Genomic DNA, 25,608 nt, shown 5'->3' with positions numbered 1-25,608 from the left:
ACCTTCACTCTCTTCCCCAAACGGAGGCCGAAGGGTGCGCCACACATAATCAGCTTAAACAAACTTCCAGCGATCATCATCGAGATCTCGGCGGTTCAGTCGGTCGTTCGGTTGGTTCCATCTTCCGAGTTTTATTATTTCCCTTTTTACTCTCTTTATCCCACTGCTCCTCCTCGAACTGGTGGATAAGATCGAGGATACATCGAGGTACCCCGGGGGGGTCGGTAAGAACCGAGAAGATTTCTGTTTTCACAGATCTCGGATCTCTCGAATCTCGTTGAATTGAAGCCACAGCAGCCGAGGGAAGGAATACTGCGTAGGGAAGGGGATGGTTCCCCGGGAGGGGGGCTGAAGGGCTCAACACCTCACACGCCCTTTTAGGGGAGGGAGAAGGCTTGGGGAGGGGGGGATCTTGTTAGCGAGTAAGTTATTGCGCCATAAACACGTGAGTGTACCACGTGTGGTGCGAGGATGGGGGGGATGGGAAGATGGTTTTGGGGGTGGTGGTTTATCGTGAGAAAAGCTCGCCCACCGACCGCGTGTCACGTACATCGTCACGTCGGTGGGGCGGTTGACGCACGGACGAACCCACTTCGAGAGAGATGCAGACAGATACAGATGCGTCTGCGGGTGACTTTCATCACCTTCCAATTCCACAACAGAACTGGGCGCAGAAGAGGGGTTGGAAGGAGGGAGCAAGGTGTGTGTATGTTGTTATCTTGGGCGGCGGCACGAGCGCACCTCTCCATGGTAACGACGCATCAGTGCCGCCGACAGGTGAGATGTGTGTGTGTGTCTGTGTATATCTGTTTCTGGTGTTTGATGATATTTTTATTCCCGAATGTCTTGTCTATTTTCTTTTTCTTTTCGCGAAGCATCACCCAACATCTCACGCCTATCGCCCTGTGTGGTTGTGGGAATTGCCGGCGAGCATCAAGATTTCCCTCGCAAGTATGCTGATGACAAGTGGGGTAATGCTCAACCGAAGCGTTCAGTGTAGGTGTGATGGTGGGGCTTCGGTTGGTTCACTTTACGCCGCGGATAGCCCAGTGATAACCCGTCGTTCGGTTGATGCTCTGGTATTAACCGTTGAAAGCAGCCTTTTGCGTCATGGCTTTTTATGAATTTGTGGTACACGTCAACGCTTAGGTGTGGTTCAATTCATTGGTTTATGATCCCCGGAATTGGTATTTGATTTGAACTAATGATTTGTGATTTCCTACTTTAAAAGAAGGTTTTTTGGTGACATTTTTATTGATTTAAATCGGTATTTGTTAATAAAAGGTGCGTAGATTAGTGTATTATAGTAGTGTAAGCCAGCTACTTTCCATTTTATTTTACATGTATCGATTTTCACTTTTACTAAGAATGTTTTTGATGGTCATTGCTTTCTAGACACCATGCATCAACTCAAACATCTTTAAATTGCATTGCAAGTTATTCAGAAATTTAGAAAATTATGTAGCTTTATCCTATGATATTAATTATCGAGATGTAAACTCTGGATACAAAGTTGGTCGATTTAATGTTCTTTATTTTGCTTTCTTATTTGGATTTTTGTGATTTGTGTTTATCAAACACCGACTGATCGAAAATTATACTTGATAATTATAAAGATTCGTTAGATACAGATTTTTAAATTATTTTATTCGCACTTTTAAATGAAATATCCATTGATTTTAAAGGAAACCAATTAAAAAAGCGATAAAATTATGTTGAGACTATTTTTATCTCGCTGAGTGTATACAAAACAAAACTAATGACGCGAAATAACAAAGTTTCTGGCGGATAACAATTTCGGCGGATTCTGACACTCTAGTTCGTCATACTTTCACACAACCTATCTGTACACTCGTTGCTCTGCAAGCGTTAGGCGAGAATATTGGCCTAGGGTGATGGATTGCAGCCCTTATCCTTTCCTTTGATTTCAAATAAAGGCCCGACAAGCGTTAGGACCTTTTTCCATAGTTTCTACACACGCACACACACACGGCGTCGGTATAAATAAAAATGTATTACGGTGCCTGAAGCGCGTTCAACAAAGGGCTGGATATGGAACAGCACAAAACGCCAAGCAGCAGTGCACACAAAATGGCCATGCAGTGAATATCGCTCTGGGTTGACGTACTAACATATACGCTTGCACTGTGGCTATCATTCTCGGGCTGGCATCGGCACGGCACCATCACCGGTACGATCCGCTCTACTGCCGGGGCCGTAAGGCCGACAACAGATAACGTGCGCGCACTCGTCTACATCGTCGGTAAATATTGACGCAAATCTGCTAATCCCCTCCTCGCGAAGAGAGACCCGGTAGATCGCGTTCGACGAGTTCGTCGATAGCGCATGTAAGCTCGTCTTCGGCGCAAACACACATACGGGTTGGCAAGTTAGTAAAAGACTGAAAAAAGCACCCTTTTTTGTGTTACATGTTTAAAGCAGCCCAGCCACAAATAGCCGCACAGTAGCTGCACTGCGCACTAGTGACCGGAACCACTTCACAACTACTAGAACACTTCTAGTAGTAGCTCGTGATGTGCATCTTCGCAGCCGCCGGCGAAGGGCTTTCAAGCTTCTCCAACACACACACACACACACACACACACTTGACTACCGCCAAGTCACGTCACGAATGCTACCAAAGCCAACCTGCTTCACCCTTTCGAGAGGCCACCCCCTTCTCGGCCCGAGGTCCTAAGCGTAAAGTGTCGAATCGTTAGGCACGCCGGCACTGGTTATCCCATTTAACCGGAACACACACACACAACTATTACACGCAAGGCGCGTCGTCGTCGTCGTCGCGCTGTCGAGTACTATTCGTCGGCCACTTAATTGGTTGAGGTTTCCTGTTGCGCCTCTACTAGCGCTACGAATGCTGGTGCCACATCACCAAAAAGGCCAACTGAAAGCTCAGGCAACACACATACACACGTCCTTCGTCGTGACCACTCTCAACACACTCGACTTAAAACAAGAACCATTTACAGCTCATTAACCGCGACGCATTTGCACGCGGGGTCGCTGGGCGCGGGACACGGACAACGGGTGTTGTACTAAGACGAGAGACCTCCAAGTGAGGCCGGCCGCTTGAGACGGCGCACATTACGAAGGCGATGGCGACGAGAGAACGAACTTCTTCCGGATTTACATAGTCGAAGCCCGATGGGCGGTTATGCAAACACTTCATCTGGAACGGCATGCGCGCATCGTCCATTGCGCGCCCGTTTTGAAGTGTCAAACCACAGCCGTCTGGCCACCGGAACGTCTTCGACTTCGAGCTAGTTCTGTGCCGGAGAACGGGGCAAAGTTCGCCGGGCAGGGCAGGAACCCGGCCAACGAACGACGACTGTGCGGAAGTCGGACCAAGGACCGTTTAATGGCGTTTCACGATCGTTAGCATGGAAATGGGCAACCGGGCATCCCACGGAGGCCAATGGTGGCCTCTTCGCCCATTAGCCTTGGCACACAAAGGGTGCTGGCGAGAGGGTTGTTTTCGTTATTTTATTTGTCCACCATAAATGGCGGCTTGTTTGTCGGTTCGGTTCGAGCATCATAAAGGGAGTCTTTAAAGTGAATTGTGATTAAGTTGTCGCCACATCGGTCGGTTGATTAATTACTAAACCAAAACCGAAGGCCATCAGATATCCCTACTGTATTGATACTGTGTTACAACCATGTTTTGCTATCGCTACAATTTGTTGGCTCGACTGACCTCGCCTTCGATAGTCTCGCGAGGAAAAATCAACGAAACGACGAAGAACAGACAGTCGCCAGGTGACGCACCTCTCCTTTATTTTCCGGGGCGCAAGCGTGCAAGCAGGTGTGAAATGTATGCAAATCACCCTTTTCTATGCGCGCCATATTTTGCATAAATATGTGTCGCATGTGTGACTCCACCTGAACCATTCACCATTCACCAGCCCGCCGCCGCCTGGCAGCAGCAACAGCGCACGACACCACACCATACACCCTAAAGGCGTGATTATATTTTGCCACTGATGCCGCGACACACTTGATGGAATTCGCCGGAATTCGCTTGTAACAATGACGCTGGCGCAGTCAGGAACGGACAAGTCAAACGGATCTGCACGAACGCACGCGTGGGCAGAATTTAGGCAGGGAGCGGGGGCGGGCAATATCTTTAGCAGCTACTCATAATTTATGATTTGTTTTACATAAACTGAGTTGAAAGCACTCTCTTTCACGGACGCCGATTGCAGAAGACTGACTGTCGCGCCGGAGTTGAGGTGTGATTGAATCGGTGTCAGTCGTCCGTTTATTGACATCCGATAGCGCGCGGCAAGCAAAATGGAGCACAATCACATCGTACATTGTAGAGGAGGTGCGTTATGGCCAGACATTGCCAGCAGGCGCCTGGATCCGCGATAACCCCCCTAGACAGACGCGTTACCGTACGCTATATTTATGCAAATATGATCGCTGCTACACCAGACCAGACAGCAGGTTGTCTAAGGTCGCGTCCTTTCGATTGATTTCCATACTTTTATTTTCTGTTAGTTGGTACAGAAAGGATAGATGCTTTCTAGCGTACAAAGCGATACTACTTTGTCCAAAAAATAAGGTGACATTAGATTTATTTTGAAAATTCCTTAATTTTTCTTCTAAATCATCCATCAAATCCGACGAATTTTCCAGTTTTTGAAACACGTGAAAAAAGCGTCTTTAGGAATGGCCTTCGGCACCTTTTTCGCAGCGGCTTGAATCTGCTCTATCGTGTCAAAACAGTGTCCCCGGAACGAAATTTTGGGCTTGTCTAATAGTCAGAAGCCAAATGTAACCAAATCAGGCGCATACGGTGGTATTGGAACGATATGAGTGGAGTTTTTGGCGAAAAAGTCACGGACAACCAACGCAGTATGAAATGCTGCATTATCGTGATATGAAAAACATCTTTTAAAATGTAATTGGCGGATATGTTTGATATGCCAATATCATCAGCAAAGTCTCTTGTTGTTAATCGACGGTTTTCTAACGCCAAAACTTTGATTTTTGACGATTTTTGACGATTGACGTCAAACACTAGATTGACGATTTTGACGTGAAACTTGTCATGGTTATTAATAACAGTGCTGACAACCTACAAAAAATATATAATTAAAGATATCCCTTTACGCGGGTAATTTGGATGCAGTGTCACCTTTCTTTTTGGACACAGCAGTACGACCTTCGAATCGAAGACCTAAAGTTACCTAAGTGTCATTAACCAATAAATCCGTTTTTTTTTCTCCTTTCAGACATTTTCTCCCCGACTGCCCAAATCTAACAGGAAATTTGGTAAGCATTTTCACAAGGAAACACATTATCGCAAACAGCATCGGAGTCAATTCGGTGGAAGTAAGCTTACTCCGAAGGTATCTCTGTACCTCCTGAGTACCCTGAGACCACTGTCAGTTCCCGGAGTCTGCAACTGGAGCTGTTCAAGCGAAAAAACTTCTGTAACAACGTTACCTCACTTCTCCTGAACCGTACACCACCTTTCTCAATTTACGAATTGCGTGCGTACGATCAGTTGCATTGCCGCATTCCCTATCGGCTCGGTTCGGTTTTGCGTCATCCAGCGCCCGGAACCCGGAACTCCCTCGCCTGTGTCTGGCATTGACACACACAGAGAAGCGCTCTGCTTGGCGATGGAATCTGCAAGATAATCCTGCCTTCTCGCATTGTATTTCGTATTGTATTTTTTGTGCCCATGGTTGTTGGTGTGCTGCTTTCATTTCCATAAAGGCCACCGATGAGTCTCGCTTTATGCTTATGGACCACCATTATGTGCACAACAGTGACAGAGAGATATACGTTCGATCTGCAGGGGGACTCTTTTTATTTCCCTTTTTCGAAATCCATTCAAGTGCGAATGCGATGCTTTGAACACATTGTGTGTGTGTGTTTGCCATTGACAGCGGAATCAATATAATGCCCCGGTGGTCCAGTCCAGTCCAGAATTTCCAGTGTATTGTTTCAAGCTGGAATTTCATATAAAGCATACCTTCCGCCAGATTGGTTTTCTGCAAGAAACTTTTACCATTCGAGCAGCAGAAACGCTATTTTATGGTGTAGGATATTGATGAAATAGTATTTTGAAATTGGACCGTCTGCAAACAGGCTGACCTCCAAGGGTAATGAATACCCAAATCGCTAGAGCCACCATTCCATTTCGAACGATTCGATTCATTGGAATTCCCCCAAAAACCGCAAACGCATTGATCACAGGTCCGTCACCAGCCAACAAATCGGTATCCCATCGTATGGTGGTCCCGAAAAGCCAATGCGAGACTTGGGGGATCCCCAAGTCGGTCCCGGTCACGGTCTGTGCGATTGTGCGAATGGCGATTACTTATCGTAAATCAGTGGCGCCCTCCAATCAGTCAATCACCGTCAGGCAGACCACCGCCGAATAAAAGACCTGGCGCTACCTGGCGCAGCAGGTAGGCCCCCTCCCGGCGCTTTCCAGCGTCCAAGATCATGGTCCAAGAGCTAAAGAAAGCACACACACACACACACGCACGCACGCACACCTTCCCGGGACTGATGCGAACGCATCAATTTGCTCCAATTTATTCCACCTCCCGTGGTCCCGGATCCCCGGTCCGCCTTGTTCCTCTTTCTCCAATACTCTGACCGCGCAGCGCTGCCGCGATACGGATTGGCATTATACGGGTGATTTGCATGAATTCCATGGCCGCTTACCCCGGGCCTCACTTCGATTCGAAAGGATAACAGTGGGCATCGACATCGGAATCGATCTCGTCGTGCCCTCTCGCCGGGGAAGTATCGGGACGGGAATTAGAATTTGAATATTGCATGGCGTGCGTGTACGTTTCCTGTTTACCGATTCGATTCGCTCGACGCGTGATCTCCGCGAGCAGAGCGACCGGATCTCCTTTCTCACAACAACGACAACGACAACAAACGTCTTACAAGAAGCCACACGTGACACGTTCAATTGGAAAGGCTGGATGCTGCTGCTGTTGCTGCTTCTATTGCTTCAATGCCCTAGTAGTGTTCACCATTCCGTTTCGTCCGCTAACTAGGGCTCCGTAACGTTTGGCCACTTTCCTGGCTGGCATGCTGCTGGCCTGCTGGTGCTGCCCTTCAATCAAATGCCATCTTTTCAAGCGTTTTTTTCGCGATAATCGCTGCCACCCTCGCGTGAGGTTGTGATTTCGGTCGCTCCGCTTCCTGTGTGTTCCCGGGAGGGGATTTGGCTTCGTGGCGCTTTGGCCTGGTAGCCGCAGTCGGTGAGCAGTAGGTAGGCGGGCGGAAAAGAAACGGTTAATTGGAAACGATGGAACGTCTTTTGGTTCGTGTTGCTGACGGTCCATATTCCGGTTGGAAAACGGAAAGAATACAATCCGATGGCTCACTTTACATACCGCGACCCATTCAGACGCGTCTTCATTGTTGCGCCCGTCATATCCTTCCATCTCTCTCTCTCTCTCGCTCTCTCCCTTTCTCTGCATCTCTCTATTGGGTATTTAGAAAATGTTATTAGATGAAATGGCTAACCATCAATCAATCAATCAAAACGTTGGTGGGTTGGTGGCCGCCGCCCCAGCGATCGTTTCGCGAGACCGTGTGCGTGTGTGTGTGCACGATCGCGTGCGGGGGCTTATGATTCATGTGTTGGCTTAACACGTTTCCTCCGATTTGTTCGATCGGTTCGTTGTCTGCTTTCATCTCTCGCGCTCGCGTGCGCGATCTCTTGTGTGAGGAAGGATGTGAGGGATGATTTAACGGGGGAGGGAGTGTTGATTGAATCCTATATTCCCTCTCCCTACCCCAACCACCATCACCACCACGACGGCCACCAGCGAGAAAGGGGCACGCGAAGGTCTTAATCTTAACCTTGTTCCGTCCGTCCGTCCGGATCCGCTCTCTCTGCTTGATGCTGAGACTAACGGGAATGGTGTGGTGTAAGGTAAGGTATAGGAGGAGGAGGAGAAGCCACTACCGCCCCCAAAAACCCATATGGATAGCTCCATTCATCATACAGGCCACGAGCGCGAATGAATCTTTGCTCGCCGACTACGCCGATTGCATTCCTGGAGTCCGGGGTATCGGCCGGGGAGCAAAAAAGGGAACAAATTAGCAACCCTTCGCCCCTCCATCCATTACCATTTTGTATCATCATCTCCATCCAGTGTGCAACTTCTCGTCTCGTCTAATCAACTTCATCTGCCGCATACCACTGGAGCCTGAAACGATTTTGCAGATGAGGACGAGTACAACCTATCTCAGCTGCTGTTGCTGCTTATTCGAGCTCTAACGATGATGTCGGGTGTGCGGTTCGTTGTGTGTGTTAACGGAACATGTGACATCAGATTACACCTGGACCCCGTTATCGCCCCGGTCCCAACATTACCAGCAAGTTAACCAACCGACCAGTTAGTAAGATCAAGATGAGGTGGTCCCAGCGTTCCATTCCGCTCCAGCCGGCGGTTCTGTTGAATGATTTGATGAATTGACTTATACTATTCCACTTCCCTCCCCTGCTCCCTTTTCCTCCTGCTCGTCAGGCGGTCGTGGCGATTGAATTCTCTTCGCGCCCCCTTTTGGTGTGCGAATTGCCTCATCATGCTGCTCGTTGGACGGGGATTGCAAATGCAACGAGCACCGCCACCGGTACTGTTAGTGGTGCTGGATGCATCGAATGCGACGCCATCGCTGCGGATTGTTCATTCGCCGCAAATCCACGGATTCAATTTCATCATTACTTAGCAACACAGGAAACCATAATGGACATGTTGCACCGTTCCCTCTGTGGCGTGGAATCTCCAAACCGGGTGCTAATGGAGCCACCGGACCTGGCACCGGCGTCGTGCCGGTCACCACCACCACCACCACCTCGACAGCCCGAGCGCGGGTACGGTGGGAAAAGTTAATGGAAAACGCTCGTTAAATGTTCATGGCTTTTTAACTTTTCCGTTAGATTTCCCGCGATGCCCGCTCCTCCCTCCCTTTGGTTTGATACATTCTGTCGCCACCTCCGGTTTGCCGTTATCGCCTTGCGGCCCTTATTTACGAAGCCGGTGCCGCGCGATGCTATTCCGCTGGGAAATCTGAACTCCGGGCCTGAATCTACTGCTGCTGCTGCTGCTGCTGCTGCTGGTCGGCCCGTTGCAAAAGGCCGTACCAAACCGGACCAGGAACGAGGGACCAGGGCGGATTAAAGGGTCCCATCACGGGATTCCCTGCCTCTAGCCCATCCCCCCCGCCCCGGAAATGGCCGGTTTCGGGAAATGACAAAACGGATTTTCCCAGCAGTGCAGGTTCGCGTCTTACGAGTCGCGAAATTGCGGTGCTCCACTTTCGGATCATAATGCCCGGGATCTAGAAAGAGATGAAGAGAGGGAGGTAGGGAACCCAATAGAATGCGCATCGAAACGGCCCAGCTGCTGTTCCAACGGGGAACTCAAACCACTCCACAACAGCTGCAGCTTCAGATGCAACAGCACCGATGCCGTGGGATTAGACTGGTGCTGCTGGAGTCTGTCCAGACCGAGATTGGTTTGGTTTTGGTTGTGTTTGACAGCGAGCGGTGTCCTGGAAGTCTGTCACCGTCCGTTGACTTCTTCCTCCCCCAAAAAAGGAGGTGCCAACGAGCTGCCTGGAGGTCTTCCAATGGTTCGTCTAAAGACCGGACTACAACACTAGTGCACGGAACGGCCGGCCCCAAAAACCACAATCCTGCTTTGGCAGCTACTTCTGTCCGGAGCACTGGAGCGCCCGAGCGTTCATGGAGCATCCGAATTCCAGGAAAAGTTTGTGTAGCATCTTCATCGTCATCGTCGTCGAGCGGGGGTTGGTTGTTGTGTTTTGGAGCATGGGTGAAGGCTTACAAAATAGACATTTTATTGGTCTTCAAGCGTCATATTGCTTGCCACCGGGAAAGTTTATGGCAGAGACAGCCGGAGCGGCGTGGATCGATGATGCCATTACGATGTAGAAGAAGCAGAAGATCTGCAAGAGCGGTAGTGATTTATGGTAAAAGTTGTTTCCCGGGTGCTGTGCCTGTGGTTGAATTTGAACAAACAGCATACACAACAGGACACTGTACCAACCACTGCAAACGACTACAACTACGCTGCACGTGCCGCGTTGGTTTGTTGGAAAGAGAAATGGGGTCTGGCCACAGGACCTGTTCCGAGCTGCGCTTCATAACTCTTCAACTTCAGCGCATAATATTGTGGACATTATTGAACCTCATCAATTAGCATTCACTGCCAGAGGGAACCGGTTCCCGTATTACTGGAGGAATCCACCGTGCTCATCGTCATCTTCTCTCTACCTATTAACGCCGCTTCAATCTGAATCCAATCCCGGCGGACGGGCGTTAATCCGACGGATGCACTAACCGGTATCGAATGATCCAATTCAAATATCGTAAACTCCATACTGGCTTTAACGATGGCCGCCCGCGGTATTGGCAAATGGGGAGGGGTAAATAGGCGAATAAACATTTTCATTTTATTCCTTCCTGCCCGGGGATGTACCGCCCATTGCGTCGTATCGTCAACAAGGCCTGGTCTAATGGAAGTGATGTCTTACATCGGCATTCCCTCTACCGTCACAGTACTACCTCACTGGAACTGCACTGGACTGGCACTGGACTGGACACACTGTGTCAACGGGATGGATTAAACCGAACCGGACAGTGGACGCGATAGATGCAAATGCAGGACAGATTCGCTGGAGGTTGACAGAGAGGGTGTCAATATCAAATAGAACCATAGAACGAATTGCGACACATTCGAGGTTGGAGGGATCAAATCGGGACTCTGTTCGGGATCACGCAGCCCTTGAGCGGTGTGTCGAAAAGAGGAGATTAGACGGAATTATGTCATCCGGTTGCCGCCGGATACACTGCCGCAGCGGTTATCAGTGCCACCAATTAGCGTAATCCATGGACTCTCATCCGTTAATGGATTGAAATCCACTTGAAATCCTGGAACTGGAACTGGTTGACACACACAGACACTTATTGTTAGGAAATCCGGAACTCCAAAAGCCATCTTCAAACGATTGATGATTTGCAAAAAAGAAATCGTCTCCTCCTCAAGCGGGATTCAATACTGTGTCTAATGGGAATCGAGGTTCACGATCGTAGCTTTCACGCAGCACCATGAATTGTCCAGATTAATCCTTGACCCGGCCATGGCATGGCGTTTCATGGCGGTGTGTCCGCCATGACGACGTCCTCGTCCTCGTCAGATTGTAGCGCTCGCCTTCGACCTATCACAACATAAATAAAGGGGAGAAAAGAAAACAAACAAAGGTCGCAACGCTTCGTTTATCATAAATTTGAAGCTTTCATCCTGCGTGGCATCCTCGTAGCACCTTTACCAGGACTGGCACCAGTTGTCACACGGGGGCCTCTCTCTCTCTCACCAGTATATTCGTTCATGTCCGCGCGAATCACAAAGTTGTCCTGATGCGCTGCCCGTATTTACGATTATTGTTATTAAACTGAAAGTGTCCTTCGCCGGGCTCTGCGGCGATACGGGATCACGCGGAACGCATTCATTCGGACGAATAAGGTTTCTCCATCTCCATTAACCCGGGAAGTGGTACTCCGTCGTCGATCCTGCGTCGATGGACTTTTGCCCAGGGCCTGCCCTGGCAATGTTGGTCGCAGTGTCGCAGATATACGATCCTACGATGCTACGACCGGCCAGGTTTGACGTGGTAAAGTGGTTCTGCATCGAATCGAACAGGCGCCCCGCTTACTTTGCCACGTCACGTCAACTTCTTATACCCTCGGCCTCTTCAGAAAACATCACCACCACAGCCAACTTTGACGTTCATTGCGAAGCATCACGAGAACCCCGGTGACGGTTCTATAGCGTGTTCCAATAATTTGTAATCAAGAACATTACTTTCGGCCCGAGCAGACGAGGCAGCAGAACTTTCACTTGGATCGTTCCCGGGTTCCAATTTTGCCTCCCCGAGCCCCACCTACCAGACCAGGAGAACTCTGGTATTCTTCGAATTTGGCAAAAGAGTCACGCATCGCCGCCTCGCGTTGGGCTCCGTTTTCCAATTTCTTCCAAAGACGAGGACGACGACAACGATGAGAGCACCACACGCCACACGAAGCGAAAGAGAAATGTATTTCCGCAAGTGTTTGTCCCCGTGTCCCCTGCTTGCGTGTGTGTGTGTGTGTGATGCGACACACCGCACTGCGTAGCGGCCACATTGGTGGAGTGTTCCGGCGTTCCGTTGAAAATTGCAAGTTAAACAAGTTAAAATGGATAAAAAATGACACTTTCCTCCATTTGCGAAGGGAGCCACCGGGGGTTTTGACAGTGTTGCCGTCGAACACCATCACCCTCCAAAAAAAGAAGGGGGCCTCCTCAAGACGCATAGACGGCGTGGCCACCGTCTTCGTGGCGCAAGAGGCACCTAGCTCAGGAAGGAGTCAGTTAAACCCCGCAGTAACAGTGGCCAACGAACGGAGAGAAGAGTGCGCACGAGAATGGCGAAATGATGCGATACATAAAGAAGTATGATTTATGATGCTGTTTGCTAGCCGCCATCCCCTACTTCTATTCGCCTCTTCTTTCTCTCTCTCTCTCCCTCTCTGTCATTCGCCTCCCTTGGAAGCCAAAGCTCTTCGAAAGAGACGGTCGGATGGAGGCAAAGCACGGTTATGTTAACGAATGTCAAATGCGCGGTGGCTCAATTTTCCATCAACGCCCTGAGAGGGAGAGACCACCCCTCTCCTGGACCACCGGCAATGATGCCTGGCGATGGGCCTGACTGGTCCTCCGCTAGACCGGCTCCGGCTCGGCCACCAACCTACCCGACCCCCCCGGGGGAATAGTAGTTGCCATCTTCCATTTACAATAAAGATGTAGCGCACTTTGCACGAGGAGGGGAAGAGAGGACACCGAGAGGTGCGGGGAAGGGTGGTTCGGTGAGAGGCAGCACTTAACCAACGACACACGGCGCTGGTCTCTGCCGAGAGCCCTGGCAAGAGCCCAAGCTTCAACGTAGCGTTGAGGCCCGGGACTCGATTTACAATAATTTGTCATAATTTTAGTCAGCGTTCCCGCGCGATGAGGTGGGCCCCCGTGGAAAGGAGGGGGGAAGTGTGCGGGTTTGGTTTACTAATTAGTTCCAGCGAACCTATCGAAGATTGACTCCCGGACAGCCGGCGTCCGTTCGTTCTCTCGTTAACTGCGCTGTGAGCTTTCTGAGCATCTGAGGCATGGTCCGTTGGCGCGTCGCGAAAACAAGACAAGGACAACCAGGCAGCACAAGAGTGTGTGTATGTGTATGGTATAGGGAAAATGGCAGAAGGAGATGACCGGTCCCGAGGTGGGTATTGACTTTCTCGTTGTCTAATAACAACAACCGATCATCTGCGTAGAGCCCGGCTGTCAACCGTGGAGCGGACCAGGAACGGCCATTTACGACCCACGGTACGGTCGTCACGGTGGTTCTGTTAAATTGGCTTGGCCCCAGATGGACTCCAGATGAAGGGACCAACCAGCTGTGATCTTGTTTTTGCATTGACACACACACACACAAGTCGAACGATGTTGGTTTTGTCCAAATTATTTGACGTATTTGCGTTACGCCGCGAAATCGTCTCTGGCGCAATGTTGACATTGGACTTGACCTGGAAAGGGGCCTAATAAGTCTTCGGTTGGAGGGGTCTACTTTCCCAGAAGTTTATCCTTCCGATGGATCCGATCCGAATGGATCGAGTACCGGAGCTTTACCGGATTTGTTCACCATAATTAATGCCAGCGCATTGACACACTCACTGTCAGAGCGCCCTCCGGCAGCTTGACGCTTACGGATGCGGTTCCTCGGGATTTTGTACGGCGCGCTTGTCCGTGAATTAAAGTCGACAGGAGGGCTTTAAGCTTCAATTAACGATATCCTCTCCCCCGAGGGGGCTTAATCGTAAAATTCATCCCGACACCAACGGCTGACAACGATGTCAAGGTGAGGAAACCGTCACCATCGGAAGGTCCATCGGAGCCCTGCGGTGGTGATGGTGCGACATCGGAGGGGCCAACGCCAGGGACTGCCGGTTGCCGCCGGTAGACGCGCTCGCTACTCTGCATAATTGAATTCCTACAACTTGTATCGTTTTTCGAATTCCATCGATCCACCACCCCCCATGGAGTGACTCATGGCTCTCCGAGTCGCATAATGATGCTTCCCCTGCGCCTAGGGGATCGGAACGTGCTGGTAGTGGTGGTTGTGTGTGGAGGATTTTAAGAAAATGTGGAAGCAGCCAGCGGTTGTTTCTTTTTGTTTTTTTTTTTGAGGGAAGAAATGCAGATCCGAAAAGCGTATTCCTTGGCGGTGGCCGTTCGAGGAGGGTTAACGAACCTTACTATATCGTTCTCTTTCTCTCTCTTGTTGCTCTCTTCGATCGCTCGATCATTCGATTGTTTCAGATCGATTGCTGGACGAGCTCACTCCGGATCTCATGAATAATATGCGTGTCACGGGCCGAAGTAACGTGAAACGGACGGCGTCCGTTGTGCGAGGATCGACCTCGCCGCAGATCGATCGATTGATGTACCGCAGCACGCGAATCAAAGGTACAAAATCGGTACCGCGGACCACGGCAAACGGTACGGAAACCCTTACGCCAAGATGCCGCCGACTCCAGCGGTCGTTGTTTAGTGTCACTGCTGTGCACAGATAATCGATTAGCTTTCTTGAACCTTCCTCGCAGGAGAGAGAGAGAGAAACAGAGAGAGTTTACCGGTAAGCAATAGCTACGGCAATTCGGAGACGTGCGCAGCATATGACGTTTCGCAGGTTCGTGGGCTCGTGAAAGCTCCCAGAAGGCTTGCCAGGCAACACCGGGTCGGTTGTTCCGTTACTTGATGCAAATGAAATCTGTCCGCTTAGGCCGCGCGGTAGATCATTTGCAGCACACGCACGAGCGAGGAAAAACAAACCGAACCAATAGGGGGTGGTGGTGGTGGTGCGAAGCAACGACAGACGAGAAGCCGGATCGAATTGGCAACATCATCAATGTCCCGTTTCGGTCCGGGCAACCTCCCCCCCGTCCAACAACTGTACCCGCGGTGCCCGGTGAAAGTGTTTCGGTTCACTGACGATGACTGCTGACGGTCGGGGACGGACTTGGGACGGATGTGGTACTGTGAGTGGATGACTCTCTCAGAGCCAGACCCGAGTACTACTGCTCGGGAAGTCGAACAAATGTCCCGGTAAGGGGAAGCCTTTGACATTTTTAATTGCGTGGCATCCATTGCTATTGATCCCGTGGCATGCACGAGCCGAGTCGAGTCGAGTCGAGTCGAGTTTGCTTAATTCAATTAAATGCCAATTCACAGAAATCAATCAATCGTCCTAATCCCGATCACAGTTCTGCGAACTGTGCGGTTCTGCGCATTTGTGGCTTCCCGGTTATTGTTTTCAACACAATCTCGTGTTCTCTCATATTTGTTGTCGAAGGGAATAAAAGAATTAGTGGGAAATGGGAGACAATACTCCTAACGTCGTCTCAGCTGATGTTGAATCTGCTTTATACAAAGTGTACTATTCAGCACGTGTATTTTTTTTTTAAATATTGATGCAGAATAGAATATTTCATCACCGACACCCACACAATTGAAATAATAATACACCAGAGGTACGCTTAGAGTATTTTCCTCAATTAAATTCTATTGGTGCAGAATAGAGTCTATCCTGTTTTATTCTACATTGAATATTGTAACGTATAGCTCAATGCAGTGCAGTGTGCCAGCTAGTAGTGAGCTTCCAGTTGCAACATTCATTCTTTATGCTCCAATTTCAGGATAACTTCTTCCTATTGAAGAATTTTATGGAATGGTTTCGATTTTTATGCTTCACCAAGTGGAAGACTACATTTGAAAATGCTTCAAATGTATGACCATAATACAATACATAGACCCATGTGAATGCATGCCCGGAAAAGCAAAATGTCTGAAATGTTCCTTCGACTTCTCTGGCTCTGTATTGCTTTCCATTTATGGGACATCTATTTTCCACCGCAACCACATTTCCCACTGCGTGTTAACGGTTGGAAGCACACCAACAAATCATATTTAATAACTCAACAAGTTGATCCTTTAATACCTCAACAAGTTGTTCTTTGCATATCATCTTCGTCTTACTGCATTTGCACAGCAGCAAAAAATGATTCCGAGCTACCACAGAGCAGCTTTTCCCTAAATATGTGTACGAAACCATCTAATCCTATTTTAGCTGCAAGTTTTCATTCTCCGGACATTCTCGTTTTGTCATTTTGGCCACATCAAACCTGTCAATAGAAATATGATTGCTTTTGCTACTGCTTTTGACCGATTTTATATACTTTCATTTTCGATTTTAATCCCTCTACCGGTCAAAGAGTTTTCTACCGAAGCTAGCATATTCAATTCTGGACACAATTCTGGTCCGCAAATGCGTGTGTGTGTGTGTGCTTGCTTGAAGGGCTCTCTACCTTTATTAGAAAACTTTCCAGCGAATCCAATGGACCGGAAATTTGATCGATATTCGAGCTGAAATTCGTACCGAAGCCTCGAAAGAGTTGGTTGCCATCTCGAGAGTACCTCGAGGTAAACACGACGTTTCCTTCGGCGTCCGCCGATCGCTTGTGTAAACATACTTTAAACTTTCCACCTCCGTGCAAAGTTCTAGTAGCTTCTCGCCAGGAACTCGTAATCCTGGTTTACTGCTGGCACATATGGTTCGGACCACTAGGACAACTAAAGCTTATCACGAAAATCCTATCATTCCTTTAGTTTATCCGAAAAACCGAGAAAAGCTTATTTTATTTGAATTTCATTACTTATGACAAGCATTCTTTACCAAAAAATCAATTTCGCACGTTTTCCGCGAACAATAATTGTTTTGTAAGTATCATAAATAACCTCTCTGACCATTTAGCTGACCAATCGAGCTCAACGACCAACAAAACGAAGCGAAATCGCACCCAAAAGACAGACCCAAAGTTGTCAACCTTCTCCCCCCCCCCCCCCCTTCCGGGGGGTTTTATACATTATGAAGAATACATTTTTACGAGCTTCCGGCCATCATTAATTTTGCCAACAAAACCTGCTCTCTGCTCACTGGTCACTCGGTTCCCGGCACCGATCTACGGTACGGTACGGTCGGTCAAATGGTCGCGGTCACTGCCGCTGTCGCCCCAGCAGACGCCAAACTTTCGCCACATTTTTTGGCGGGGCCTATCGTAATTTGCCACTTGGCAATGGCATTTTGATTGGCAATTAACCCTCGGCCCCGGCGAACCGCTTAATGGCAATGTCGTCGTCGTTGGCCATTTTCATTCTTTTCCCTTTTTCTCGCTCGCGTCGGAAATCTGGAAATCATCGAACATGAAACCATCTCGATCAGTCCGACCCCGGAGCTGCCCCAGGGTCGATCACAGATTCCAGGGGGAGGGGGGTACGCCCTTACCCTCAGTCCCTGGTGCTGGTCATTAAAATTTGCATATTCAAATATTTTGTAGAATTATAACACTCCGTTTTTTTTTTGGCGTGTCCGCGATTCGTCACTTAAAGCGCCACAGAAGGGGAGAGAGAAAGAGAGAGAGATGGTGAAAGACCCGATCACCCCGGTTGGTTGTGTGGTTGACCTGGCGCGGGAACCCGCTGGTCAATCGGGAGCCAGCAAGCATTCCAAGAGCGACTTGGAACACATCACAAATCACCACGAGACACGTCGCGACATACAAAAAAAAAAACTTAACGCCCGTTGTCAACAGTTTACTGGACTGCGGACTACAACATATGTGCCGATAACGTGCGTCCGATAACAGCACGGGGTAAACGGGGTTCGAAATTAGCGATTCAAGCTCAGCTACAAAACGAAACCCATAGCACCCCCCGGGGGGTGGGGTCTGCGCACCTTCGGTGTGTTTTTTGGGGTGGCGAAGAAAGCGACAGAAAACAGACGATTTATGCCCCCTCTTCTCAAGAGGAGGGAGAAACGCTAAACCTCGATCCCTCGATATAGGGGCAGCAAATGTGAATACCGTGAAGAGGAGGAGGTGGTCAAGCATCGGGAGGCCGACAGTTTGGACGTCGAAATTCAATTGGAAGATCTTCGAAGCCCGGCGGCACCAAAACCAAGCGGCCCAAATTAGCACTAAATCAATTTTCCGATGATCAACAGCTGTGGGGTGTGGCGGTCCAAGCAGTGGCCAGACTGGAGGCAGGAAACCGAAAGCCACCGCGACCGTCACTAATGAATCTGATTTATGCTCGCGTTCCCGAATGCCGGTCAAAGACTACTGCGCTTACTGTTATCATACACAACGCGTACCGTGGACCGTGAACTAGGTTAATGCCACCGCCATTGTTTGACCCTGATCAGACGTCACCCGGGATGGTGTGATTGGGATATTGCGAATCCTATCCCCGCGATCACCTTGAAATCGCGCCCTGAACTTGCACCGCAGCATCGCCGGCGCAGGAGCTGCATCAGCGCTAATGAACTTCCTCCTTTCGAATCAACAAAAAAAAAACAGGCAGCAATATGATGCTACTATGACTGCTGCTACTGCTGCTGCTGTTGTTGTTGTTGTGAGGCGAAGAAAAAGACGAAGGCACTGAAGGTCCAAAGAGACGCGATCACACGGCTTAGCGATAGTAATGAGTTTCCGTTGAACTTTAGGGCTAGAAGAGAGCCGCCGGTTTGTTGTGCGTTGAGCGAAATATGACTTATATCCGCTCCGAATGGTCCAAACTGATGACATCGACAACCAAGCACAAAGAAAGAGAGAGACAGTGAGTCGAACGAACGGTAGTCGCCGGCGAGACGAAAGCCACTGGCCACCGAAACCTTGGGCGCAATCATAATAAGATCCGCTACCAGACCGCAATCGAAAGCCACTGCAGGGGCTGCTCGCAACCTCCCGCTTTGGGTCTACCCCAAGAAATTGGGCCAATCCGACGACGACGACGACGACCAGGGAGGACGGATGGTGGTGAATTTTAAATTTCCTTCGGACGAGAAGAAAAACAAAACCCAAAACACAGCACCTTACCCACCGAAAAAAAAAGAGACATGATGCTGGTCGGGCTGGTGAGAATGATGGATGGCCGGGGGGGAAAACGGTAGCACGTGACCGTGCAACATTGGCAGCGGATGTGAGAGGGGGGACCCCCTCAAATAACGACTGTCGTGCTGCGATGGTTTTTTGGGGAAAGTGTGTTTATGAGTCAGTATTAAGAACGTGCTGCTGCAGCTCGCAATCCGGACCAATTCGGAGCAAATCGACGTGATTTTCGGTCTCGTTTAATACCCTCTACCCTTACTGTGTTTGTGTTTGTGTTTGTTTGTGTCCACTGTACCGGGCAGCAACCGGCAGGTGAAGCTGTGGAAGCTGTGGTCCAGTTGGTAAACACGTCTTGGTTCGAATGAACAAAATGTCAATTAATATGTAACTCATGTGGAAAGGTGTTTTGTGTTGAGAACTTCGATTAGATAAACTTTTCTTATAGTTAGATAGTTATGACTATTTTCAAATCTATTAAACTTCAATGATTGATTTGAAAAGCATCGATTGTGACAGTTCAATGAGGTTTTGTTTGCTTACAGAATCTGAACAGAATGCTTGCTTTGTCGAAAGCTCTTCAACTTTATGTTATTGAATTGCAATCAAACTGCACCATTATAATTAATTGCATTTAAACCTCTCTATGGCCTCCCCTAATCTGCTTTAACGAACGTTGTTGAGGGAATAGTTATCTCTCTAAGCCGCACCGCATGTCGTCCCCATCTCGAACAAGTCGTGTCCGGTCCTGTTTTTGCTGTTTCGTGATAAAATTGCGCTTTTAAACTGGGCCTTTAAGCACTTCTTAATGAACGAGCATCGAGTAAGAGAGAGAGAGAGAGGGAATACCGGCCGGCCAATTTATGCACATGCCAACCGTAATCCGGAATCCGTGTTCGCAAGAGCCAGTGGCACGCACGCCGCCCCACCAAGGGACCGGGTTTTATTGGGTCAACAGTGTTACGGTTTTTTTTGTTAGTAGGTAACTTCGAGAAAAAGAGAGAAACCTTGACCAATGTGATTGCTAACTAGTTGCAGGCTAACTTGTGTTGTGTCCACCCCTAACACCACCACCACCACCACCAGCAGCACCACGATGCTGGAGTGATACACGCAATCGAGCCAATGTCAAGATCAAGGCACCACCGTGTGCATCCATTTGTAAATCTCCGTTATCGAACCTACTTCCGAGCGAGCTCGGATCTGGCACACCGTGAGGACCCTGCCTTCTGCCAACCGTTCTCAGCTTCTCTGACACACATTCCAATCCGGCCGGATGGAAAAGATCACGTGGTGCCAACCGACGAATCCTTCCAGCGTTCCAACCACGAGTCGACTGAGGTGCTTCTTCTGTGCAAACACTGTCAGCTTGTGAGCCAGTGTGTAGCCAGTGAACTTCCGCGGCCGCGCACCTCCAGCTCCAGTGTGTCCCAGTTAAGGGGGTGATGATCGCTCCTTTCGCCCGTTTTTTTTTTATTCCGCCTCCCCGTTCGTCTTCTCGCCACGAGCGAAAGGGCACGACCACGACACGAGCAGCAGCACCGGCAGCAGCAGCATCATGCTTGTACGCATTTATTAATGATTGCATCTGACAGAAAAATGGCCTCACGATGCTGCCGACAGACAGGTTTTGCACTTCTCGTGGTGCTTTTCTTGCCGCGCTTCTTGCTGCTTCCAGCGAGCCCTCCCAGATATTTACTCCCGCACCCCTAGTGGTATCATGGTGGTGGTTACCACCAGCAGCACACCTTCAACCGTTGTCGTTGTGGCGCAAAAGTGCAAGTGCATCGTGCACCACCTCTGTGGCCGGTGCTCGTTCTTCCCCAATTCGTCATGCCCAAAAGCACCCTTCCGGGGGGAATTGCGGACGGACGGAGCATATCGTGACGATCCCGTGGAGGTACCCAGATATGGGAACGCGATTTCCGCAACCACCGTAGCATTCCTCTCTTTCTCATCGCCGATGCGAGTAAGGTGGACGATTAATTTCTCTGTTTGAACCTCGCTTCCTGCCCCTTTCGCTCTCTATACTCTCGACACATGTATATATGCTCACGATCACCGCGATCTCATGATGAGTGACCCAGCAGCAGCAGCAGCAGCAGCAGCAGCAGCATGGACATGGGCCGATAATGAACTCGTCTTCTCCGTCGCTCCGTTCGCGCCGCTTGAGCTGTCACTCTCCCTCGTAGTGCGCAATCTGCGCAATCAAGCGTCGCGCGACCAGTTGATCGCCGTTGTCCGAGGTCCGAATCGGTCACCGATCGACTCTTCGCAGTCCGGTGTCCGGAGTCACTCGATCGTCATTAGCTTGAGCCCCCCCGCCGGTGTGGGGGCACACGAAAGGACAGAGCATCAACCTGGGCGGCCCTGGGACCGTCGTCTACCATCAGCGTACGTTACCGTTGATTGACTTTTGATATTTTACGTCCCGAATCTGCGCTGCGACGTGGGGATGGGGACGAGGATAGAGACATCATCATGTCATGGCCGTACCGCACCGCAGGGGGGCTACTGGGGGATGGTCGTGGACGTTCAGGGTGCACTGTTGCACCCCTGACCCGGATTTTGGGGTTGTAGATAGATAGCGAAAGATAAAAATAGGACCCAGACCCCCCAACTCATTTGAATATGAATTGCTGGTGATTGGAGTAGATGAAGATATGGGATATCGTCCTCCTGGGACGCTCGACCGTAAGGATCTAATCCGTTTCCGGTACCAGTTTGATTAATCTAACACAAACAATATGCATCTAAATAAGATTCTTTTCCCGAAGCGCTGTTTGGCCGCATTTTATGATGTTAACATCTTTATTCGATTGATCAGTCGCTTATCGGAGAGTTGTTGTCGTTTACTCTCGTCACTTTATGTTGCTCACGTGATCTTTGCTGATTTTTGCATGTTGGTCTTCAAGAACCCGAAAGGAGCTTTCGTTGATAACAGAAGTATTACACCTAGACACTGATACAGCTGTACGCCAACCAGGTGCAACCAATATACAACATTCCACGGGGCGACATGGTTCCATTGATGCACCCTTCCGATAACGCTTATCGCTATCTGTTAACCACTGAAAGAGGCCTCCGAATGATAATGAAATTCAAATGACTTCTCACGGACGGTGAAGTAGCTGCTGTGCTGCGTTCGTATGCAGATCGTGATCAACTTCATCGCTTTAATTCTCAATCATCCCTTACCATTATCCCGGCCATTATCCAAGCAACCTGCGTAGCTGGAGATGCGCCGCGATAGCAGGATCTTGCAAAAGTGGGACATTCCAATGCGCGTTGCTGCGCCTTAATTGGTTCCTGTCAAATGATTATGATTTCGGGAAAAGCGGTCCGGAAGAGCGTAACACGTTCATTAAAGCCTACCACCACCCATTCCATTCAAATCAATAATAGATTATGGAATCACGACTTTATTACACGCCCGGCCCGGCCAAGTGTGCGAGAGCTACCGCGGCTACACTTCGTCAGTCGGAGTCCGTCGATCGGTCTCCGGTAGCATCGTGTGAAAAGACGGGCTGGTTAGCCCAGACCGGACCATGAGAAGGGAAGGGGTCTCGGTTTGGATTGCATCGATGTGGTCCCGCTCAGCCTCGAACTGAGTCTCGCATTTTAATGATCAATTAACATATCAAATGGGCAGCCATTAAGGCGTTGTTTGCTCTTCGCTTCGGAGCTTTTCGATGTTTGTCTTTCACTACTGACCGGCGGGAAGGGGATGATCATTGGAATATGATTTGGCAGCCGCCAATCGATGATCATCGTGCGTCGTGGGCCTGTTTGACTTAACAAGCGCACGCAACAGACGCTCCAACAATATTGCAATCCATCAAAATGAGTCCGTTAACCATTTGGAATCCGAAATCCGTTAAACTTTAATCCACCTCTCGCACTCCCTGCGTCTTGTCTCTGCGTGATAGAAAGGGAAGACGATTCCAAAGTGGAGCATAATTAGTGCTGCCTTTGCGAAGCAGTCAACTCATTCGAATTCTCAGATTTGGAAGCCGCAAAAAAACGCACAGCGTGATATCAATTAAGCACCGAATTCCCCGTGTATGTGTGTATGTTCCCATTGTTTACGAGCACGAACGTTCACGAGGTTTGATCGCAAATTATAGCTCACGAAGCCGGATGCCACCTGGAATTTGTGGTGGGGAGGGTAGCTTATAGAAAATAGATTTCGGGATTTTCGGGACCACGGACCAAAAGACAAAAGACGAGGCCCCGGGAACCCCTCAAATGGAATGAAAAATGATCCTTCCTGCCCCAGTTCTGTTCGTCGTGCGCCGATCGGTTTCGCATTAGTTTTTTTGTTTTTGGTTTGGGGTGGCACATAATTATGTTAATTTTGCTGCTCTGGAGAGGTCGTTCGGTATGGGGCCGTAGAGTTAGAGTGCACAGTCCAGCTAGCCAGCCAACCAGCCCCAGCGATGATGATCCACCGTGTGCGGTCCTTGGAATGGAAATTAATGAACCATCCCGGTTCCACTCGATGGCTGGGTCTGGGGCTGTTTTATCAGATTTCCAATCGGTACCCCGGAATCGATAATGGGTTCGATTCGGTTTTTTGCATAAAGCGCATGAGTCTGTGAGCAACATCAGCATCATCAGCGCCGTCGTGCTGCTAATCTGCTAATGCGTCCTAGATTCCTAGATGAGAGCAAAACCGAGGGGAACGGCTGTAACTACAGGATACAGCATTACAGGAAACGGACACACACACACACACACGCACACACGCACGCATGCATCGATACAGTGACTTCTTCATGCTGTGCCAAACTACTAGATTTTCCTATTACGACGACGACGACGAGCGCGCCGCGGTGCTTCTCTACAGAAGAAATAATCCCGGACTATCCCATAGAGCAAGAGGCCCCAGAGCAGCAGCAGCAGCAGCACACCAGACATTGTCGTCCTGTTGGTGCCAGCTTCGGTTGCTGCTGCTGCTGGTATAGTAGCGGAAGACCACCACGACGAGACGACTAGCCACAGCAGGATACAGACCGACCGTCTATAAGCCCCTGCTACGCCGTGGCCTGGCAGGTGTCCATATGGTGGTGCACTGGTTACGCCTGGAGCCTGGGGTCTTAGTACACAATCGGTAACAGAAGAACAACATGGGAACAGCTTATGGTGGAGAGTGTTCCTCCGGTTGCCGTATCCGTATCCGGTCTCCGCGAGCGAAATACATGGAAAAACAATCAAATTCCGCCGGCCTGTTCTGTTGTCTTTGCGTCAGCGCCATATTGGCACTATTATTGGTGCCACCGTGTCGTGCTGTTGTTGAGCGCGCGTTATTGCGCGTCCACTACCAACCACCATTAGCGCCTCGCTAGCGCGTTCCCATCGATCCGGACACCGGAACGAATGTAAACCGCGCCAGTGCACCTTCGCGAAGGCGGTCCGTACGGTTCTCTCTCTTCCGATTCATATTGCCATTGAAGCCTCAGTGATGATGACGCTACATAACCTGCACCGTGGTTGCAAGTTCGTGCGAAACGAGACTAAAACATGCGGAACAAGTGGGAAAGGGTGGTGCGGGGCTGGTCTGCTAGATTGAATTACGTACACACTTGTCACCCGCACAACACTTGCACCGCAACGTTGCACATAGTGCCACAAGAGAAAGAGAAAGATACTGTTATACATTCCCTACAACAACCAACAACGGACATCGCGAGCTCGGACGTCCCGTTTGTGTGTTGTCACCGTTATCCTGTCATTTGGGTTGGCGTGATTACGAGTTATACCGGTTGTGGGGCTAGTACACACGTTCCGCACGACCTAACCTACTGCCACGATTCGGTTGTGGGGCATCCACAGGCATTGAACAAGCAGAACACCGCCGCGGACAGCAACGGCACAACGGCTCAACGGCGACTTACCGTTCCGTCGTCACCTTGGCACTCGCCTGTTGCTGCTGTTGCTGCTGCTGCGAGGCGCACCTAACCAGATCATAATGCGGATCCGCCCGAGGGACACCACACTAATCGGAACGGACCGAATCGGTGATTACCGATGAGCTGCTGACACCCTCCAACTTTGTCTTTACCGTTTTTTTTTTACACTCCTCTTCGCTTTTGTGCTTTCTTTCCAGTTGGACCACCGCGGCTGCTTGAGACAGCTTGACACTGAGCAAGGGCCGGGCTGTCACCAGCCTCCTTGTCCTCTGCGCAATACCAACGGTCACTGCAAAGGGTCCCCCCGGGTACCGGCTGCTGCAAAGTGTTTTATCCAGCGTCAAAATCCAGCGTCCGAGCAGCCCTTTATAGCCTGCTACCAGACTGTATCGTAAGGTAAGGAACGACGATGGTGTCTCTGTCACCGGTTGCCATGGTGGCCTCTATCTCTATGGCAACACAAAGCACCACTATGTGTGTGGCTTTTATTAGAAAAACTTTTCCACCGCTCCGTTGCGCTCGCCATCTTCGCGCAAGATGTTGTCGATGATTTGATTGTTTGATTTCGTGAGCGCCCCGTGTGCGTTTGCTGTCGGAAGATATGACGTATTAATTTATGACCCGCTCCGGTCCCGTACT

The 25,608-nt window shown here is 49.7% G+C and overlaps 1 protein-coding gene across 3 annotated transcripts in view; it reads left to right on the top strand.

Annotated features, from left to right (window-relative positions):
* The window catches only part of LOC125955830 (uncharacterized), an 84,279-nt gene that overhangs the window by 38,767 nt on the left and 19,904 nt on the right, over nt 1–25,608 (top strand). For all 3 annotated transcript variants that reach the window (XM_049687076.1, XM_049687074.1, XM_049687077.1), the window contains 2 exons: nt 5,256–5,295; nt 25,167–25,365. The gene's annotated coding sequence lies outside the window, so the exon portion shown is untranslated. The remainder of the gene's footprint in view (nt 1–5,255; nt 5,296–25,166; nt 25,366–25,608) is intronic.

The sequence above is a fragment of the Anopheles darlingi genome, chromosome 3, assembly GCF_943734745.1.
Source record: "Anopheles darlingi chromosome 3, idAnoDarlMG_H_01, whole genome shotgun sequence".
Classification (NCBI taxonomy): domain Eukaryota; kingdom Metazoa; phylum Arthropoda; class Insecta; order Diptera; family Culicidae; genus Anopheles; species Anopheles darlingi.
The sequence above is the reverse complement of the archived record's forward strand: the minus strand, read 5'-3'. Positions and strand labels throughout refer to the sequence as shown.